General features: G+C 46.0%; 1 protein-coding gene across 2 annotated transcripts in view; it reads left to right on the forward strand.

The window, feature by feature from the left end:
- The window catches only part of LOC147689418 (vomeronasal type-2 receptor 26-like), a 551,196-nt gene that overhangs the window by 528,042 nt on the left and 1,091 nt on the right, over positions 1 to 22,063 (forward strand). The window lies entirely within an intron of this gene.

Raw genomic sequence — 22,063 nt, forward strand, 5'->3', positions numbered from 1 at the left:
AGCGCCATTCATGTCCCAACTTGTTTCTCCCCAACAACACGGTTTTATTCCAAAGCGATGGGGGTAATAGTGCGTTCAGAGATCTGTTGAATATTCTAATTACATGTGCAAGATTAACTATTGCTAGAGCGGGGGCGTGGCTTGGACGCCGATCGGGATGGCGGCGTGAGCTCGCAGCTCCGCGCGGAATCCCGCTAATTCTCCTGTTTTCGGAACCCTAGGCGACCCGGAGACGACGCTCCTGTCCTCTGAAGTGTAAGGGGACAGCTGGGTACAATCGGAGAGTCGCTGGGGGACTGCTGGCCCCGAGAAGATCGTGTTGAGGAGGCGGCCGAGGTGTTGCCGAGGGTGCGAAGAAAATGGCGGCGAGGAGGTCGGACGGCCCCGAATCGGCTGATTGAGGCACTAGTATCGGCGGTGCTGTGTCCTGGGACCAGGGGACGCTGACTTGATTCGCCCGGAGCTTGGGGACCCTCGTTGGCCACCGCCCTAAGACTCATCCTTCCCCCCTCAGGCTTCCGAGGGGGGCGGCGGAACGGAGCTCGTCTAACTGGTCATTGCTCCTGAGAGCGTCGGTGGGGACATCGCACGGCCCGGTGCCTGGAGACTGGCACGGAACTACGGGCGCCAGCGCAAAACGGGCTCCTGGAGCTGTGACGCAGCACCCTAGGATGGCGGCGATCGGAAGGCCGGTGGCCGAGAGACGAGCTGAGGGGGACTCGGCGATATCAACTCGGCTGGGCGAGAGTCCCTCCCCGGAGCTCGACCAAGAACAGCGGCTGAACCGGCGTTTGGATGCCATACTTGATGCGATCACCTCAACTAAGGAAGCGTTGCATCAAGACATTGCCCAAGTGGCCACGGGCCTGGGGCTGCTACGTGCGGATCATGCGAAGCTAGCGGACAGGGTCAAGGACCATGACCAACTGTTGCTGGACCTGAAGCCCTCGGTGGTGACGGCAGAGCATAGGATCACGGACATATTGGCCCGGCTGGACTCGCTGGAGCGAGGGCGGAGGATGCCGAAAGCCGCAATAGACGGAACAACGTGCGGGTCGTAGGCCTGCTGGAACGGATTGAGGGGGAGGATGCGGTGGCCTATATGGAGAACTGGTTCCGCACTGTGGTAGCGCCGGAGGGGCTTACTCCTTTTTTCACTCTGGAGCGAGCTCACCGGGTACCTGCTCGCCCGCTGGGGCTTGGCCGCCCCCCCCGACCGATGGTGGTGAGGCTCCTCCATTACAAGGACCGGGATCTCCTCATCCAGCGGGCCAGGATGTCGGGCCCGTATGAGGTGGAGAACAGTAAGGTTACAATCTTCCCGGACTATACTCAAGCGGTCCAGAAGAACAGGGCATCGTTCCTAGCGGTGAAGAAGGAGCTCAGGGAGGAAGGCATCCAGTACTCCTTGCTCTACCCGGCTAAGCTTCGGATCATTATGGATGGCTCTACGCACTTTTTTCAGACTCCGGATGAAGTTTGGCAATGGCTGGAGTCGTATAGAGCGGGGACGGACAGATCGCATAAAAGTAGGCGAGACCAACCCAAGCAGCCCCGGGTGAGGCAATCACAACGCATAAGATCCCGCAACAGGCGCCAGCGGGAGAAACGGGAGGCTCAAATGGCGGCGGAGAAGAGGGATGCGCTCGCAGCAACGGCGGCCATTACAGGGTCGCAACAGAACAGTGAACGGGCAGAAACGGACTCGGGAGGGGAAGGAAGCAGGACAGGAGAGGAACTCTCAGAGGTGGAAAGTTCGAAGGGGCTGATAGTGACCCCACAGACATCGGATAGTATCTTCTGCGGCTGTGATTGAATTGGGACTAGATCGAGACTTCATGGTAGGGTGGTATCCTGTTGATGGAGGGCGGGATGCCGGGTGGGGGAGCTTCGGAGGGGATGAAGGCGCGGGGCGCGGGCTCCGCTTGCTGGGGTCGGCGGTGACTCACCCCCCTTGGGCCCTTAAGGCCGACTGTGGTGGAGACCACAGGGTAAGTGTGCGAGGCGTTGGTTCAAGGTTTGGATGGGGGCGGACATTGGGTTCGTGTGCTCTGTCCTGGGGAGAGGGGTTTGGGAAGTTTTTCTGTTTTGGGTATGTTCGGGGGGCAACTGCATTGGGGGGGCTATGAATGAACCATCGTCATTTGAATCGGACTGTACGAAGCTGGAATGGGGACATTACCTAATTTGAAATGCCTGACGTGGAATGTCCAGGGACTGCGAACTATGGTGAAACGTCACAAAGTCCATGCCTATCTAGTACGCAGGGGGGTTCAGATTGCTATGCTCCAGGAGACTCATCTCACTAAAAAAGAGTGCGCTGCCCTGCAGAAAAGATGGCGGGGCCAGGTGTTCGGCACCACTTACTCAGCGTATGCCAGGGGGGTGTTGATCTGGGTGAGGGCGGGGATACCCTTTCAAGTGCTGAATCAAGTAGTGGATCCGGATGGCCGGTTTGTGGCGGTGGAGGGGAGGTTGTATGGACGGGTTGTGGTTTTCTGCTGTGTATATGCACCGAATACTGATCAAGCTCGATACTTTGATTGCCTCTCGGGGTCCTTGGCCTCTTTCCTGGCGGGCCCGATAGTGTTAGGGGGGGACTTCAATTCGATCACGGATGTGGCTCTGGATAGGTCCCATCCCCCCCTGGTGGACTCCCCGGTGCGCAGGTTGGCTGCGCACAGGAAGGACTGGCAGGATAGATGGGGGTTGCTAGATGTCTGGAGGGAGCACCACAGGGGAGCCAGGGATTATTCCTTTTATTCTGCTCTCCATGATCTGCATGTCAGGATTGATTCGGTGCTCTGCGGTGGATCCCTAGCCCCATTGATTTCCCATGCGGAGTACCTGGCTAGGACTATTTCTGATCATAACCCCCTATTGGTACACATTCAGTGGCAGAGAGAGCGCTCAGTGATACCAACATGGCGGCTTCGGCCGGAGACGCTTGAGGATTCTGTGTTCAGTGACGCGGTTCGGCAAGGCATTGATAGCTATTTCGGAGTGAATGAGGGCACGGCCACGAGTAGGTCCACTGAATGGGATGCGATGAAAGTGGTGGTGAGAGGGGTGTGTTTGGGTAGGTTCTCGAATGCTCGCACGACTGTGTTGAACGAACTCACGAAAGCGGAAGAAACTTTGAGGGACTTGGAGCGCTGCAGGCCGGCTAGGCCAGATTTACAGACCCAGTTATTGGAAGCGAAGGAAGTGGTTGCCACCGTGACGGAACGTTTGAGGTGCTATGACTACAGGCAGTATATCATCAGGGCACATGCAGAAAGGGACAAGGTGGGTACCCTCTTGGCCAGACTAGCTAACCCGGAACTTAGGGGCTGCCCGATTCTCAGCATTAGTAGTGCGCAGGGAGACATGGTGTACTCCCAGGCAGCGGTATTGGAATGTTTTAGGGGGTATTATGAGGAATTGTACCAGAGTCAGTTGGGAGTGGAGGTTCAGGACATTGCGGAATACTTGGGGGAGAGGCAGCTTCCGGTCCTGGACGAGGAGGACGCGAAGGAGCTGGGTAGCCCGATCACGCTCACAGAAATACGAGTGGCCATCAAACATATGGCCCGCAACAAAACGCCCGGGGTGGACGGACTGCCGATTGAATTTTATCAACAGTATGTGGATAGCTTGGCTCCCAGGCTGCTGGTGGTGTATACGGAAGCTTTCGAGGCTGGGGTACTGGCTGGGTCTATGCGGGAGGCCTTGATTGTACCGCTCCTAAAACCTGGCAGGGATGCCGCGGATGTGAGGTCTTATCGCCCGCTATCCATGCTGACGGTAGATTATAAGATTCTGAGCCGAATCCTAGCCACCAGGCTGGCCCCACATATGACGAGCCTGGTACATAGGGACCAGGCCGGGTTTATACCCACGAGGAGCACGGCGCTGAATATCCGCCGCCTAGTGGGAATAATGGACGCCATCTTGGACGGGGAGGGAGCTCCGGCGGTCCTGTCCGTAGACATCGAGAAGGCCTTCGATAGTTTGGAATGGTCTTTCCTGGATGGAGTGTTAGAGAGGTTTGGCATGGGCGAGGGGTTCCGTAGGTGGTTGAGGGTATTGTATACCTCGGCGACGGCGAGAGTGTGTTTGGGCGGCCTGGTGTCTGCGGCGTACCCGGTGGGCAGGGGCACACAACAGGGTTGTTCTCTGTCCCCCTTATTGTTTGCTCTGGCGATGGAACCCTTGGCGGTCCATGCGAGGTCAGGTGACAGGTACGCGGGGATAGCCAGCGGCGGGCAGTGGCATTACATATCGCTATATGCGGACGACTTGCTCCTGTACCTCGCTGACACCTCGCGGGCATTGGTCGGAGCGATGGATCTACTGTATGAATTCGGCCGGCTGTCGGGCCTTAAGGTCAATTGGGCGAAGACTTGTGTGTTCCCGCTGCGAGCGGGATCGCCGGACCCTGGCGGCGACTTGGGCGTGGTGTGGGAGCCCTCTTGCTTAACCTGTCTGGGTGTTCGCATCTACCACGCGACTGCGGACTTATTGGAGGGCAACATCGGTCGCTGTGTCCGGGCACTGAGGGGCAGCTTGTCTTTCTGGTCGACCCTCCCGCTGACGGTTCTGGGTAGGATTGCACTTTTGAAAATGGTGGCGCTCCCCCGCTTCCTCTATTATTTCCGAACGCTGCCTGTCTGGATTCCCCAGGGGATCTTTAGAGACCTGAGGTCCATGATTATTGGCTTCCTATGGGGGCATGGCCGCCGTAGAGTGGCCCTGAGTACGCTACTTTGCCCCAAGCTAGAAGGGGGCATGGCTGTGCCCGACTTCGAGCTGTATTATCTAGCGGCGCAGTTGCAGGTCCTTACACAGAACGTAGCTAGGGTGTTTCGGGGTCCAGAGGAGGATCGGGACCGTGGGATTCAACGCCACGTGCTGTCCTATATCATCATGCAACAGTGGCTCGAGTTGCGGGCCCTCACCATGGAGGAGCGGACGCTCCGGCTGTGCTGGCAGAGGAGCCTTCGGAGAGCGAAGGCGTCGCGGCCTTATGCACCGGAGATCCCGTTTGGAATGCTGACGGCCTTGCCGCATGGGGGTGATTGGTCCCCGTTGCTGGATTGGGAAGAGGCGGGACTGCAGGTAGTAGGCGACTTATATATAGACGGGGCTTTGGCGCCGTTCGAAGTGCTCCGGGACCAGTTCGGGCTGCCCGATGGGGGGTTCCTCCTACACGCGGCAGTGGTGGATGCCATGCAGAAGCACTGGAAAGGGGGGCTCATAGAACCAACAACGACTATGGCGTGCCAATATGTGGTGATGGCAGCAGGTACGTTCAAAGCTGTGACGTGCCTCCATAATAGGATGCTGAACGAGGGACTGGAACCGCTCCGAGGGCTCAAGGCTAAATGGGAGGAGAGCGTGGGCCGGCCTATACCAGATACGGCATGGGGCCACATCCTGCGGCGCACGTGGAAGGGCACGAGAAATGCGCGCTTTCAGCAAGTACATTTCTATGTGCTTCATAGGGCTTATTTAACTCCTGAGAAATTACAGCGGTACTTCCAGGTACCGGATGCCCGATGCCCACGGTGTTCGTCTCTGGGAGCGGACATGGACCATTTGTTTTGGGGGTGCTCACACTTGGGGACCTATTGGGCGGAGGTAGGGGAACTCCTGAACGAAGTGACTGACAGAGAGGTGGAATTCGATATGGCGGCATGCCTGCTGCTCTGGTTCCCGCATACCAAACACACCAAGGTGACGAGCAAATTCATCAACCTGGGTCTGATATTGGCGCAGAGGGAAATAATGTGGCATTGGAAGTCCAGGGGGGGACCCTCACTGCGTAGATGGAAGAATGAATTGCTGCGGTGGTCTGACTGCGAGAGTGTGCTCCGGATGAAGCAGGCTGTCAAGATGGGGAATGAGAAGGCATTGGATGCGGCGCGTGCATGGGAGTTAGTGATACAGGCTTTGCGTGACTCATTGGTAGAGGATGAGGATGGTGAGAACTAAGCCGGTGGACACCGCGGGGCGCACACAAGAGTATTGTACCCCGCACTGTAGTGGACCCATTTAGCTCGACAGGACGAGGCATACACCTTAGCAGTTGCCAGGGGAGGGGGGGATTTGGGGGGTCTGGTTAATGGGAGTTTGGGGTGGGCCGGAAGCCATTAGATGGGGGCCCGCTAGGGCACCTTGGATCTACTAGGATGGTGGGTACTGTGTGGAGTGTGGAATGGCTGGGGGGAGCGGCCGGGCGTGACAGTCCCATAGCGCCTAGGGCAGGTCCCGAAAAGGGCGGTACCACTGATTATAACTGGGATGGCTGACGGGAGTGATGTTGTGGGTGGGGGGGTAAAAGCAGATACGCAAAACGACATTTCAACCATGGTCCCTATGGGACGTGCACCGTGATGTTTTCCTATTGAATGAAGTAATATGCCGCCCGGCCTCCGGGATGCGGGCTGAATGGCTGTGTACGATCTGGACTTCTTATTGAACGGGGGGGATGTCACGAGTGAACTGGCTGATTCATTGTATCCTGTGGTTTATAACTCTGCAATAAAAATATATTTAAAAAAAAAAAAACTATTGCTAGAGCCTGGATTAAAAAAAACCCACCAATAGTTCTGGAATGGTGGAGCCTAGTTAAGGAAACATATAATATGAAGACTGCTATTGCGAATTCAAGGGGTCTACAGGCCAAACGAAAAATTGATAGAATTTGGGGTTTATTTATGTCTTAATAATTTTCTTCTTAAAACTTATGTTTGTATTATCTTTTTATTTGCTATGGCCTATGCAATGTTTTATAATTGCTTACTGTAGGTATTGAAAATTGTTTTATATCTCTTGTAAATCGAAATGTTTTATGTTTGATTTTTCTTGTGTGCCCATTTGATGCAAATAAAAACTACTTAAAAAAAAAAAGGAATGAAACAGCGCGGAAAGGAGGTCAAGGCCGGCCAGGGGTCTACCGGTAATACCAAATAAGAGCTCTGTGCTAGAGTGCCTAGCGCAATGAAGCCCTGGGCTGGGGCACTAGGCAGGTAAAGCAGAAGCTCTTTAGCTGAGTGCCAACTCCGGATTTGATCGGCAGAAGGCATGCCTATGTAACGTAAAAGCTGTGGGTGACTTTTACAAGAGGCATTCTGATTTCGGAACCGTTTGAAGCGCTTATCTGCAGCCAGAGTGAAGTATGTCAGGCTGTTGGCACTATACGTAATAAGCGCATAGACTCACTATTAGTGTCTTCAGGGTCTGTGGGCTGCTCTAGTACATAAGTATTTGGACAGGAATTAAATCAACTTCTAGTGTAGACACACACTGGCAAGAGGCTAAGCACAGTATTTCCTAAATACGTGGCCAGATAATTGAGATAGTAAAACCTCTAGATGGAGTTGACAATCACAGGAGATTACTACAGAGGGAAGTTTACTGGATAGAATCTCTGGGTACCACATTCCCTAAAGGGTTAAATGATCGAGTTGATTATAGTTGTTTCCTGTAAGGGGTGCAGATACCACTTTTCTGGATCATTTTGAACATTACATTTACATTACGTGGGTTTCATAATGTTTTGATATGCATTAAGTGCAATGTCACAGTTATTGACATGTGTTTTACAGATGTAGCTTAAGATTGCCATCAATGCTGATTTCTAGCAACTAAGATGTCTTTAACTGTGTTTCACAGAGGTTGTAATATGTTTGTACAGGCAAGGTCGTCATCAATTTACATTTCCAGGAACAGAGATACCTGTAACGGTTGTATGGTTCATTGTCCACCTCTATCATGCATTGTCTCGGGTCAGAGGAATGTGTTGTAACATACATTGTCGTTCATGGCAAGTGCAATGTCATAGTTATTGTCATTTGTTTCTCAGATGGTTTAAAATTAATATACATGTAAGGCAGTCATCAATGTAAAACTTTAGGAACTGAAATTTCAGTAACGGATTCATGAGCCGTTGTCTACTTCTAACATACATTGTCACTGGTCCATGGAATAAGTTTTACATACTGTGTCTTACGAGGGAATAGTAACTTTCATGTTCCCCACACACTATTATTTCGGTTCATAATTCAATGATCTGTATCATCACTACACGATTTTCATCACTATATTTTCAACATCCTGTAGATATACGCGTTCAGGATTCTAAAGTACACTGGGCACACTGATTACTGGGATCACTTTTGTTGCATTCGTAAACATAAGAATAGTCCGGTTTTCACTTCTATTGTTTTGCACATCCACTTTTGAGCGTCGGTTCCATTCAGTCCTTTTTTGATATCTAACATTACTAGTCCTATTTCACTCACGCATTTGGGTCATGCGCGTTCTTCCAGATTGAAGTGTTTCGTGTCGTGTGAACTAACATCGTCGCAGCATTATCGGTAAGCGTTTAACCTTTACCACGGATAACACACCATGCTTACAGCATGCGGGGATTGAATACATATTTCTGTGTATTACTGTTTTTACAGTTTGCTGATCCAGAACTTTCTTTTGTTACCTTCATAGATTAACATATTAGGTAAGTGTCGGTTTGGCCACTGAAAGGCTGCTCTTTTTCTAGCAGCACGTAATATATGTTACATGAGGATTCTCTGTTCCTCTTTCAGGAGCTCACATCTGAGTACGGTCGTTGATTAGGAGAGATACACTTCTTCGGTAAGAATTGTTCCGCCTTACACTATGGGTAATTTTTAGGCATGCGCAGAGATATCCAATAACATCCAATATTTTTGGGAATCACAGATATTTTTTATTCGAAAGTGTGCTGTGGACCTGACTAAGACGGAGAGTTTTGTTGTATTCTACAGCAGGTGAACCACCACACCGCTTGTTTAGTATTGTTGTTGCCCTCTTCACGCACATTACCTCACACTTGTCAATTATTGAGCACTGAATCACGGCTATATATGTGTCCCGTGCACATGGTTTTCTTTGATGGGATTGAGGATTTAATTCATGATTTTTAACCTTGCATGAACACACTACATGATCATATCACCGGAATCATGTGGTATCACCAGTCCTTATTTCTTAATTATGTTGTTGTTGAGGCAGTTTCCTCCATTTATACCTTGTAATGCATTGAATTCATTTGCTCATTTACAGATGCGCCGCTGATGAAGGGACCCCCATGTCCCGAAATGCATTGGGCTGACTTTCTACATGTCTGCTATAATCTGCAAATACACAACTGATGTTGTATAATTTTTATGGAAATTTTAAACATTTTGAAAAACTAGGTGGAGCTTAGATCCACTTAAATGTTTGTTTATGTAATCATAAGTTCATGTACAATCGTTCTTTCTAAAAGCTGTGAGGTAAATACACATAACAGCAAATAATGAGTGTTGGTCATTTTTTATTTAAAAACTGTTTTTTACACAATAGTACAACTGTTTGAATATTTTTGGGCTTTATTCCCACAGGAACAGTGCTACCCACTCAGGGATTTCATTCCTGTACAAACACTAATTGACTACAGCCTGCGGGGCCCTAACAGGCAGTGGGTACGCACCCTTTGTCAGAAATATTGAGTACAATACTAGAAGGATTAAAGTGATCATAAGGCAGTGCATCCCCCCATTTACTCTGCTCTAGTACATATGCACATTCTCCGCAGCCTTCCGTCTCCTTGCAGCTGTGCAACATCGAGGCACCCTGGGTATTCCAGGATATTTATGTAAAAATAGCCCGAAGCGTGCCCCGGCCTTTGAAGAGAAGCGCACCCTGGAGTAAAGCCAACGTCTGGGCACGCTGTGAGCTGAGAATTCGGGCTGCTGCGATTGTTCAGAACCGTGCAGGAACAATGATTGGTAAACATTCATAAATCAATGTAATGGACAATATGTTAATAGTAATTATACAGTACAAACAAAAAAACGAAACAAATTTGCTGACTGTATGCTCTGATAACCAACTGTGTGAGCCATTCTAGGCTTGAAGGCATAGTGCATGCATTATACAGCAGTGTGGCTAAAAAAAACAAGCTCGCGCGGCAGCAGGGGGAGGTGCGTAGGCGGCAGCAGGGGGGAGGAGGGTGGCTCCGTGATTCCATTGCGGGAGCAATAATTGCTGCCATATGGCGGTGCTCGCTCCTGCAAGTGAATAGCAACACGTGTATGCGTTGCCATTGAAGGCAATAGAACGCATACACGTTTTTGGCCGAAAAGCCGTACCGATAAAAAAAGGTATTTTTGCCTATCCAACGCATGTGCTGGGTCGGCAAGACCCAAAAAAGTGCCCCAACAGTATTCATGGTTCCAAACAACTCTCATTTGGTTCATCAGCTTTGATGGATACCTGTCTTCTAAGAATAGCGAAAAGATACACATAGCCATGTTCATTTACCAACCGGATATGCATTTGCGTTCAACTCGATGTTAAGAGTGAACACACTCAGACAGAATCGCCGAACTTTCAAAATTTTTGCTTACTCGCAAGCTTACTTCCTGCATCAGAGTGCTTAACCCAGGGTCTGATACGGAACCAAACCGCTCGAGAGTTCTCCATGACTGAACTATGCGCTATATGATATGCAGTGTGACATGAGTCACGTGTTAGTTTACTGTGATGTATTTAAAGGGACTACTCACTTTGTTGAATGCTTAATGCAATAAAGAAAAACAAAAACAAAAAGAGAACAACTAATCCCCTTCGTACAGAGTTCTCCGGCATGACATATGATCACATACAGAGACCCTCATTTGTTATGTGAGCCAGAAACAATAACATGATATAAAACAGATATCTCACCACTCGCAAACCTACTTCCTGCATCGGAGTGCTTAACCCAGGGTCTGATACGGAATCAAACCGCTCGAGAGTTCTCCATGACTGCACTATGCGCTATATGATATGCAGCGTGACAGGAGTCACGTGTTAGTTTAGTGTGATGTATTTAAAGGGACTACTCACTTTGTTGAATGCTTAATGCAATAAAGAAAAACAAAAACAAAAAAGAGAACAACTAATCCCCTTCGTACAGAGTTCTGCGGCATGACATATGATCACATACAGAGACCCTCATTTGTTATGTGAGCCAGAAACGATAACATGATATAAAACAGATATCTCACCACCATTGATTCTGTCATACTACAGTCTTTCAGTTCTGTGAATACATGATTAAATGTTCATCGATGAATGCGCAAACCACAATTTAAAACCTGATTAAAGGAAAACACAATATTAAAGATAACATGCTAATTCAATACGGTCGTTTAACCCAAACGGATGTGTAGAATTAAGTCTCTTGATCCAATAAAATTCAGATCTTAACAGCTGTTTGTGTGGATCAACATCTGGACACATTTTTAAGGATTTTAATATGGTGAATCTCAACTGCGACACATTCCCAGCCAGTGCATGGATATTGATCATTTTTCATTTTTCAATCTTATGCTGCTTTTATGTTCCCATCTTTCTTTCTGTGATTCCTACATAGATTTTTCCGCACGGGCAGTCTATAGCATATACAACATTTGTAGTATTGCATGTACTCATATGTTTCAAACTAATCTTATAGCCCTTTGAAGGGTGAGTACATTCATTGCATTTAATGACATTGTTGCAATGCGAACAATTACCACAAGTTTGCATGCCTTTAAATTTAGTTGTTCCACATTTAGCGTTTGTTTTAGATAGTAATGCCTTTACATTCTGTGAATGTTGAAAGGCAAATATCATTTTGTTCTTAGATATACAACTTAAATCAGGTTCAGACTCTATCAAATGCCAATGCTTTTTGATGATGTTCTTAATTTGGCTGTCTTCAGTGGAATGTTTCAAGATGCATATATTAGATTTTTATTAGATCTTGATTTCATGTTCAATTAAAGTTGATCTTTCTAAACGTCTTACTTTATTAATTAATTCACTGATCAGAGCTTCTGGATATCCTCTATCCATGAATCTGTCAGAGTGGGTTTTTATTGCTTTCATGGCTTCTTCTTGTGGGCTTGTGATCCTTTTAAGTCATAAGAACTGTGAGAACGGCAAATGTTTCTTCAATGCCTGCTGATGAAAACTTTTAAAGTGGAGACAATTAATGATCAGTAGGTTTCATATACACGTTGATTTTGATGTCGCTACTTCCAATTTGTACTAGGACATCTAAAAACGAAATGCTTCTTTTATCGATAGTGTAGGTAAATTTGATATGTTGATGACATTCATTTAAACGTTGGATATTGTCATCTAATGCATTCTCCTCACCTTTCCAAATTATGAAAATATCGTCAATATATCTTTTGAACATCACAAAGTTGTTACTCCATGTTGTTTCCTGTAAGATATGGTCATACTCAAATTTGGGCATGAACATATTTGCATAGGCCAGCACCTCAGCAAAGCCCATTGAAGTGCCATTACATTGAGCAAAACATTTTTTTCCATTGGAAGTAGCTGTGATACAATGCAAAATGCTTTAATTCCAAACGAAAACTTTTATTGGCTCCTTCACATTCATTGTTCAGTAAAAACCATTCAATAGCTTCAAGCCCCTCATGTGGAATCGAGGTGTTTAAAGAGGTTACATCCACTGTACATAACCACCAATTAGACATGTAATGACTCCAGTAGGTATAAAAAACGGTAGTGTCCTTAATGTAAGTTATCCAGTTCTGTACCACTGGCTGAAAAAATTGATCCTGATATTGACAATCGGTTCCGAGATAGATCCACAGGCTGATACTATGGATCTGAAAGGAGGTTTCAATAGACTTTTGTGAATTTTGGTAGCATATAGAATTGAGGACTTCATGGAAATTCACTATCAAGAAACTTATATGTCTTTTCACTTATCCAGCCCATCTCGTGGGCTTTATCTAGAATTTGTCCCAAAATTTTGGCTAATACCATAGTTGGGTCTTTCTCTAATTGCATGTATACTCCTTTGTCTTGTACATGAGTAGCCACATTGCTCTGGTAAAATTCTATATTCATAACGACCAAAGCACCACCTTTTTCTGCCTTCTGGAATGTCAGTTAAGTGTTTTCTGCCAGGTCCTGAAGAATATTCCATTGCTTTTTTGTGAAATTTGTCATTTTAGGTTTGCCAAATTTAATCTTGTTGCAATTAATTTTCACAAGACGTTCAAAGATATCAATAGTTTTGTTTGAAGTCGGTGCACACAATGAACTCTTTTTTTTAAACTCAATGTACTCTTGTGTTGTATGATGGTCAGTTGAAGCAGGCAAAATACAAAAAAAATATTTTAACTTCAAGGTGCGTAAAAATTTGAAGATGGAAACTTCTGTCTCAGCTATGTTGCTCGTATATGTGGGAACACACAATGTCCCTTTATTTAGTACTTGTATTTGATCTTTTGTCAGATTAACATTTGATATGTTGATTACTAAGTAATTTTTGTAGTGCTCCTTAGGGATCTCTTGATTGTGTCGGGGTCTGTCTCTTATGCCCCTGCAGGTTCTTCTATATTTGGAGCATTGTTGGCTGCTGGACTTGTGGATAAAAAAGACACCTTGGTCCCTTTAGATGCTTGAATATTTGAGACTTGTGTGAATGTACTTGCTCCCCAATTCATTGGTGGCCTGTTTTGTGCAACATGTGAATCTGAAGCCATACTTTCTTGAGATTAACTCATTTATGTTTTTTGTTGCCACTTCATTTGGCCGTAAACCTACGCCCATGTATAAACTTCTTTGAGTTTATAATCAATAGTATCCCTACGATTTATACAATAAAGGGGAGCGACCCCTGACCCTCCTGGTAGGTTGCACCCCTTCCACGCAGCTCCACCTGTGTGCCCCTGCTGCCGCTGCCGAGTACCCGCTGGTAAGTGTGTTCTACCCCTGTTTCTGTGCCCCGTTTGTGCCCTCTGTGCCACTGTTTTTCCCCCCTCTGTGTGCCCCACTTTTGCTTCTGTGCCACTTGTTTTTCCCCTCTGTTGTGCTCCGTTTTTGACCTCTGTGCCACTGTTTTCCCCCCTCTGTGTGCCCTGCTTTTGCTTTTGTGCCACTTGTTTTTCCCTTCTGTTGTGCCCCGTTTTTGACCTCTGTGCCACTGTTTTGCCCCTCTGTGTGCCCCTTTTTCACTTTCTGTGCCACTGTCTCCCCCCTCTGTGTGCCCCTTTTTCACTTTCTGTGCCACTGTTGTTCCCCCTCTGTGTGCCCTATTTTTGCTTCTGTGCCACTCGTTTTTTCCCCTCTGTTGTGCCCCGTTTTGACCTCTATGCCACTGTTTTCCCCCTCTTCGTGCCCCGTTCTGCTTCTGTCCCACTGTTTCCCCGCCCGCCTGCCCACTCGCTGCACCCGCCTCCCAGCTGCTCCTCCCTCCCACCTCCACCGGGTGAAAAATGAAAAATCATCAGTAGCCATGTACTGGCTGGAAAGAGGACACAATGTGTCGCAGTTGAGATTCACCATATTAGAATCCTTAAAAAAGTGTCCATATATTGATCCACACAAACAGCTGTTAAGATCTGAATTTTATTGGATCAAGAGACTTAATTCTACACATCCATTTGGGTTAAACAACCGTATTGAATTAGCATGTTTTCTTTAATATTGTGTTTTCCTTCCATCAGGTTTTAAATTGTGGTATGAGCATTCATCGATGAACATTTAATCATGTATACACAGAACTGAAAGACTGTAGTATTACAGAATCAATGGTGGTGAGATGTCCGTTATATATCATGTTATCGTTTCTGGCTCACATAACAAATGAAGCTCTATGTATGTGATCATATGTCATGCCTCAGAACTCTGTATGAAGGGGATTATTGTTCTCTTTTTGTTTTTCTATTTCTTTATTGTGTTAAGCATTCAACAAAGTGAGTAGTCCCTTTAAATAAATCACAGTAAACTAACACGTGACTTCCGCATATCACGTAGTGCGTAGTTTAGTCATGGAGAACTCTCTAGCGGTTTGATTCCGTACCAGACCCTGGGTTAAGCACTCTGATGCAGAAAGTAAGTTTGCGCGTAAGCGAACATTTGGACGTTTGGCGATTCTGTCTGACTGTGTTCACTCTTAACCTCGAGTTGAACGCGAGTGCATATCCGGTTGGAACCGGTTCACGTAAATGAACATGGCTATATGCATCTTTTTGCTATTCTTAAAAGACGGGTATCCATCAAAGCTTTTAAACTAAATGAGCGTTGTTTGGAACCATGAATGCTTTTGGGGCACTTTTTTAGATTAGATAGGACTGCGTTGACGTGTAACTTTGGTTGAAATGCGAGTTATAGGGTTTATCAGTCAAACATAGCATAAGGTATTGGTTTTTAATAATTTTGGGACATGAGCACTTTCCAAGAACGTGGGCATTAAGTATGTGATCAAGTTTTACATCCTGAAATACATGAGATGCAGCACCGCACATTCATTTCTCTATTGTCACTTTATGTACATTGAGTACCTTTTTGTACTATTACATGTTATATGTAAGTATGGGCCAAAAATCGGTTCCGCTCGCGAAATTCACGGATTTTCTGCAATTTTGCGATCCGCGAATCTTGCAAAATTGCTGAAAAATGTGCACGTTCGCTCGCAGGAGGATTGTTATTTTTTTTCGGGCCAGCTAACTCAAGGGACCAAAGTTACAGGCACACACGGTCACTGGAGGCAAACCTTCTGGCCCTTTACGCAGCTGCAGTGTAGGAAAAGCACTATACATTTACCCAACAAGGTAGCACTTACTGATTAGCCACTAGAAGTACTCCAGTTGAGTAGAGGTATTGCACAAAACGGTGGCATCTTCGTGGATAAATATGCAGGGCAGGATTCATTCTGGCACGAGGCTCCTGTCACAACAATTAAACCTCAACAGGAAGCACTTACAGATAAGCAGGTGCCCGAGTTGAAGCCAAATTCTGTAACGTTTTAATCAGCCCAAAACATTAGTGAGCACGGTCGAGGCTGGGCAAGTGTGCTTTATCCCCATCCCTGCCTTCGAAAATTAGCTGTAATACTTCAGGGAGGTCTTTGCATCCATGAGTTTCTCGAGAGCGATCCCTGTGTAATTCCTGTGACCAGGAGGCTGCTTTCTCCTCATATGATGCCCTGCTCGCTCTCTGACCCTTTATACACAAGAGGCATGTAAACATGCATAGAAGCCTCGCCCGTTTGGCCCCGCACACCAGGAAACAGTCTTTTTTGGGCAAATCTGCAAGTTCGTAAATGTTTTCGCAAACTCGCTGATTTATTTGCAGATTTTGCGCAACGATCCGCAAAATTCGCCCACACTTAGTTTTATGCTAGTAATTATAATATCCATTATCGTTTGTCAGTATTACATTGAATACATGTATAACTTTTGTTTATTAAGAAAGATAGACTGATTAGCATCTTGCATTATTTTATTTTTTGACCCCTGAAGAAGGGTCCATGGAGTGACCTGAAATGCATTCGGTTGTAAAATCTATGGATTACATATAACTGGAAGTTCAAATAATGTCCGTTAGATTGAACAAATTGAAGTGAAAATCTTTTATTTCTCAAAATAAAGATGTCGCATTGAAAAGAAATGGCTTGCAATTTTGTTTATTGAAAATTTGGCATCACAAATATTGATAAGGAACCCCGGAGGTTTCCATGGAAAAAGTGTACACATTCATCGGGGAAGGGCTCACCTGACCGGACCATGAATATATTAGATAGTCCCTTCATAAACACTTCCTTACCTGTACCTAAATCCCTCATTGTCCCTCCCTAAACTACTCCTGTTTACCTGTACATAATCCCCATTTTCCTGCCACTGTAGAGTATTGTGCACACTCAGATTTCAGTTTCTGCAGCACAGGACAGCACCTTGCATATTCAGAGCACAAATCTCCATTTCTGCGGCACAGTACAGAACCATGCATGCTCAGAGCACAGATAACCAATTTGCAGGTGCATAGCTTCGGGGGAAGGGAGGGTGATTGGGTTATGACACTCCCTCAAATAAAGTAATTATTGGCGTGGTAGTTGGGTCCGGAGGGGCTCTAAGTCGGTCTGCAGTGATTTGGAAATTTTTTCTTGTCATGCTTGTTTAACTAAAAGGTTACATTTTTCCTTTATTACTTTGCTGCCCTTCCGATTTGCCTTCCAATGCCCCTCTTTAATGAGATGGATAGTCTGCCAGTCCTACTCATTTGAGGAACAGAGTACCATCATACAGTCCTGAACAAACTGATTTTCTCCACAGATGAAGGAGGACTCGCAGTACGGGATATGGAGCTCTATAACTCTGCAGGGCAACTCAAATGGGCGGCTCACTGGCGGTATGGATGTTGTGATGAAACAGCGGAGGATCGCCATTTGTACACACTCGATACACCATTGTGGCCCTGTTACTCACACTGCAAGCACAGCATGGGGTCAGAGGGTCTCTTAATATATACTCTCTAGTTTGCATGGATCTGGGCTCTACAATGCACTGGGACAAAGATCCTCTACTTTCCACTAACAGCCCTACTTCATCTCCCTCATACAGGAGGCTGGACTAGACTAGATGATTAGTTGCAGAGGGGCATGATGATTATGGAGCACTGGTTTTCGAACAAGCAATTGCAGACATGGACATGTTTTCCTTTGCCTGACATTACTTTTTTTTCTCTATGTGCAGTGGTGGCCACTATTTGTTGGCCATGGGGTTGGGGATAGACTTGAACCCCCCCAATTGACCCAAAACTATTTTCACCATATCTGGATGGGTATGAGCTATTATGCTCCTTTATTGGTCATGACTCTCCCAAACTAAGAGTGACCATGTTCACCTTCAAGACCAATGAGCCATGGACATGGGCAGACAAGGACTGGTCTAATGTTCTGGGTAACACTCATTACACGCCCTGCAATGCATACTTTAAACTGATTCAATGTTGCTATCTCCATAGGGTGTACTTAACCCCAACGTGCATCAACGGGATTTTCCCAGGGGCCCAAGCGGTTAGCCTTAGATGCCAGCAAGGTGGTGAAGACTTTTATTGTATGTGCGGCACTGCTCGACCCTCACACCTTATTGGGAAGCAGTGATATGCCTCATCAATGTTGCCACAAGCCAGAATCTCAATAGGACTAAGACTGTCTCTTTACTGAGATTGCTCCCCACACCCCATTCCAAATCATCACCTTAAATTTGCAATCTTATTTCACGTCCTTCTCGCTGACGCATATCGATGTTCTGTGAATCCCCTAACAGTCCCTCTGAACAGGAGTGGAGACAAGAATTGCCCAAATGGTCTGAATGTGAGAGAATTTTAATGAAGCTGGAAGTACAGAACGTTTGGTGTAATACAGACCACACACGGGCTTGGGATATGATACAGAATGACTACCCTTTTGTAGCTAATGATGGCCACCTACTCTCTGCTCCAGTAGAAGAATCCTCTTATGGGAGTTGAGGCACCAATCTCTGCCAATTGGGTCTTTAGCCACTTGTGCCACTTTTGATGACCATGAAGAAAACTCGCCGCACTTAACGCCTGCCACCCTCTGCACTCTACCCCCCCCCATACTGCAATGATCCATCATATATATTAGTGTAGTATGAACCCCCCAGTGGACAATTGGGCCCTCATTTAAGGGGATTTGGTGTAGAGGACTGAAGCAAGTCACCTTGCTGCGCTGCCTCATGTTAAAGTGAAAAGGCAGGATTACACCATATTTATTCAGTATGGCGCATGCAGTCGCCCTTGCTCCATGGTGCAAGGGTGCCAGTGTTGTCAGCAGTATTCTTTTTGTGCAGGAAAGGGTACAGAAACAACCTAAGAGGCATTTTCCTCTTTCTATGTGTGCTGCAGAATGTGGAAATAACTTGTAGAAATAAAAACATTTCTCCTCGTTATGCATCACCTAGGAAGGCGTAAGGATTTGGCTTTTTCTCAGGTTTCATGTTTTTTTAGATCTAGGGAAGCATCAAAATCCATCGCTGTTGCGTAGGAAAACAAACCATAAAGCCAATGGAACGTCTCCCGAGCGCAGAGTAAATAAACGCAGCAATTTGTGTTATCTTGCCTTGCTACATATTTATGAGGTCATTCAAAGTCACACATAGTGGCTTTGCATGGCCTCATAGATATGAGCTTGTCATCTACGCCACTGGAGCATCACCAAAAGTTACACTCCGCCGGCACAGGGGGTTTGTAAATAAACCCCATGGTTCTGAATATTTCCCAATTTCTTTTAGGTTTATTTGTTCTTAATTCCCCCCTGCTTCCCCCAGGTTAGTGCTTGTTATACTCGAGGACTCATATTCGTAGCTTGCCTGTGTGGGTTAGCACTATGATTAAATTTTCCTGAATGTGAGCCGACCTTTTATCCTATCTTAAGTCACTCCTTTATGTACACCATATTGCTATCAGTGATCTCGGCTGGTCTTATTGAAATAAGAGCATGTGTTGCAAGATATTGCCCTTGAATGTGATTGCACTCCATATAATAAAATGTTAATAAAATATGTCTTCGAAAATATGGTGCAGTTCAGCAATGCAGTGCAGCAACTTTGCTTTCACCGCCCCTACCCTCAAGGCAGGACACAACCTCAACCTCGTCTTCGCAGGAGGTAACAATGTCCAATTCAGCTACACCACACAACCCATCTGGACAGACCAATACTGCTTTCACTTCCACGTTGAAAATCCCACCACACCCAAAGCACCACCCGCCACCACAAAGGAACTGGAGCAACGTCATCGAGGAGCACCTCAACTCCACGCTCAACTGCAATGCCCCCCGACCTCGACCGACAACAACTCCTCAGCCAAAGAACTTCACAGATGGATCACTAACTGCGCCGACATGCTGGCCCCCTCCACAATCACGACAGACAGCAACCAAGGAAGCCCGCTGGTTCACCACTAAATTCCAAGAATCCAGACACACCTGCAGACGTCTCAAGAAGAACTGGAGAAACAGTAAAACTAAAATGGAGACTGGGCATGGAGCATTTTGTTTATCACAACAGTCTGACTATCCAAGCCTGGTCCTGGGACCCCCATCACCCTGCTCCCCAGTCGTCACAGCTGGACTCGACCTGCAAGTGACCGAGTGTCACTAGTGTGTTTCCCCATAGACTGCAACATTATTGTTTTTCTGCAGTTAAATGCACTGATTGATTTCTCTTTTAAAAATTTATAACTCTGTTTATACTCATCTGACTGTCTTCATTTTGGTGTCTACAAACATATAAAATATGTTCTATTTTTAAAAATTGTTGTCAGTCTTCTTTTGAGTCAAGTCAGTTACTTATCGTCCAGATTGGTACTATGAATTGATTAACACATGTTTCTCTGCTAAAGCCTGACTGCTCTGTGCCACACTACCAGGACTGAGATAGGGATTTATTAGTGTGAATCCAAAGAATCTATTTGGGGCAACGTGAAGGTGTTACATAGTCCAGCTTAACCCGCCTCACTACATAAGTCCTCACTTTCCTACAGTGAGAATTATTGCAATAAAACGGTAGCAGAGATTAGCCATAAAGTAATTACCATACCACTCATGATGAGAGCCCATGTGTCATCCAAGACAGCACTTTGGATCAGTAGTTGATGCTGGTGGTGCAAAAATCTAATACCACTGGGAATGACATTCAACAGCTGTGATACTTATCGCATGCAAAATGGGGGAAAACATGTGTGGTGCAGTGCTAGAATTGAAGTTTTATAAAGCGCTCATGTATATCGGAGGATTTTTGGTGCTAGCTTCTAACACTGAGGGGCCCTGATTAGTTGCTGTAAAGCCATGTCTTTAAGGATTTCCTGAAATTCATGAGTCAATGCGGATTTGATATTAAAGGGAAGAGTGTTCCAATGTAAGGTTGTGCCACCAATGAAGCTTCCGCATCACAAGAAACAAGCTTGTGGAAGGGACCTATCAGATTTCTAGCGATACTAGAGTGAAGCACTCTACTAGGGGAGTACCACGTAGTATTATTCATTAATATGTTTAGATCCAGACTGCTTTTTCTGCCTTTAGAGACTATGGGAACCAGGGAGAGATGGATTTCTGATTTTCGAGGTGTGATGATATCTTATGCCTGGGTAAACGCTTCCTCAAAATCCTTCAAAGCATGATTAATATCTCCATGAGTGGTAGGGAGGGAAGGAGTAAAATGTGAAGTAAAGGACTGAAGAGACACCTCTCTCCAGGGTCCGACCTTTCTAGGTGACAGAGTGGTGAGGTCCAGGGATTTTCCAACATGGAGATGAAAATTGATAGAGAAATGTTCTGTCCAGAACTTAGGCATGGGGGATTCGACCTATAGGTTAGGAGGGTTTGTGAATATGAAATCCAATGTGTGCCCAGTTATGTGTGTTGGGCCTACTACTTATCAATAGAGGCCTAATGAAATGACACTGCTGCTAAGGTTTATAAAGTTTACTTGTGTTTGAGAAAATGTAACACATTGGCATAAATACAAAGTTTGCCTGTGCTCATTTCTGCAGTGTCCAAACATATTAGACTTTTATGGTTTATAAGAAGATATTTATCTATTTAAGGGTATGACTGTTTATAGCGGAAACGTTATTTAGAGAAATAAAGAGAGCTGTGCATTGAGGTATTGGGGTTGAAGAACAGGGAGAGGAGTCTGTTCAAGATTGTCTGTATGCTGTAGAGGAGGGGCCTTAATGGTTATGAGGCTTATGTAAGATCAGAAGATTAGATTGAATTGTGATAGTCACATAATGTAGTAGAAGGGGCAGAATTTCCAAACCAGTAGCACCAGTGAAAATAAAATATGGAGACTATACCCAAGCAGGGGCAGGATTGACATTACAGGTGCAGCTACATGATCCCTCCTCTAATGACAGATGTAAACTCCTATTATAAACATTCAAATCTGGGTATTCTTTTATTGCTTGAAGACATTCCTCCGTGAAAAGGAGAACCTTCTTGTTGCCTGTGTGCATGCCCCCATTACAGACCATTCTACATTCATGAATACTTTTATGTAGTCAGGAATAGTGTACGCACATCCTACAGCCAGTAACTTCAAAAATATTCTGGTACTACTCCTAGGTTTGTGAAGGGTTTTATAACACGCTCAAGGGTTGGAGAGTGACGACAGCTGCTAGATGTTCCTCTGTCTATCCTCCTGGCAGCCTCTATGGAGATTCTTGGTCAATG

This window comes from Lissotriton vulgaris, chromosome 10 (assembly GCF_964263255.1).
Source record: "Lissotriton vulgaris chromosome 10, aLisVul1.2, whole genome shotgun sequence".
NCBI classification, from domain to species: domain Eukaryota; kingdom Metazoa; phylum Chordata; class Amphibia; order Caudata; family Salamandridae; genus Lissotriton; species Lissotriton vulgaris.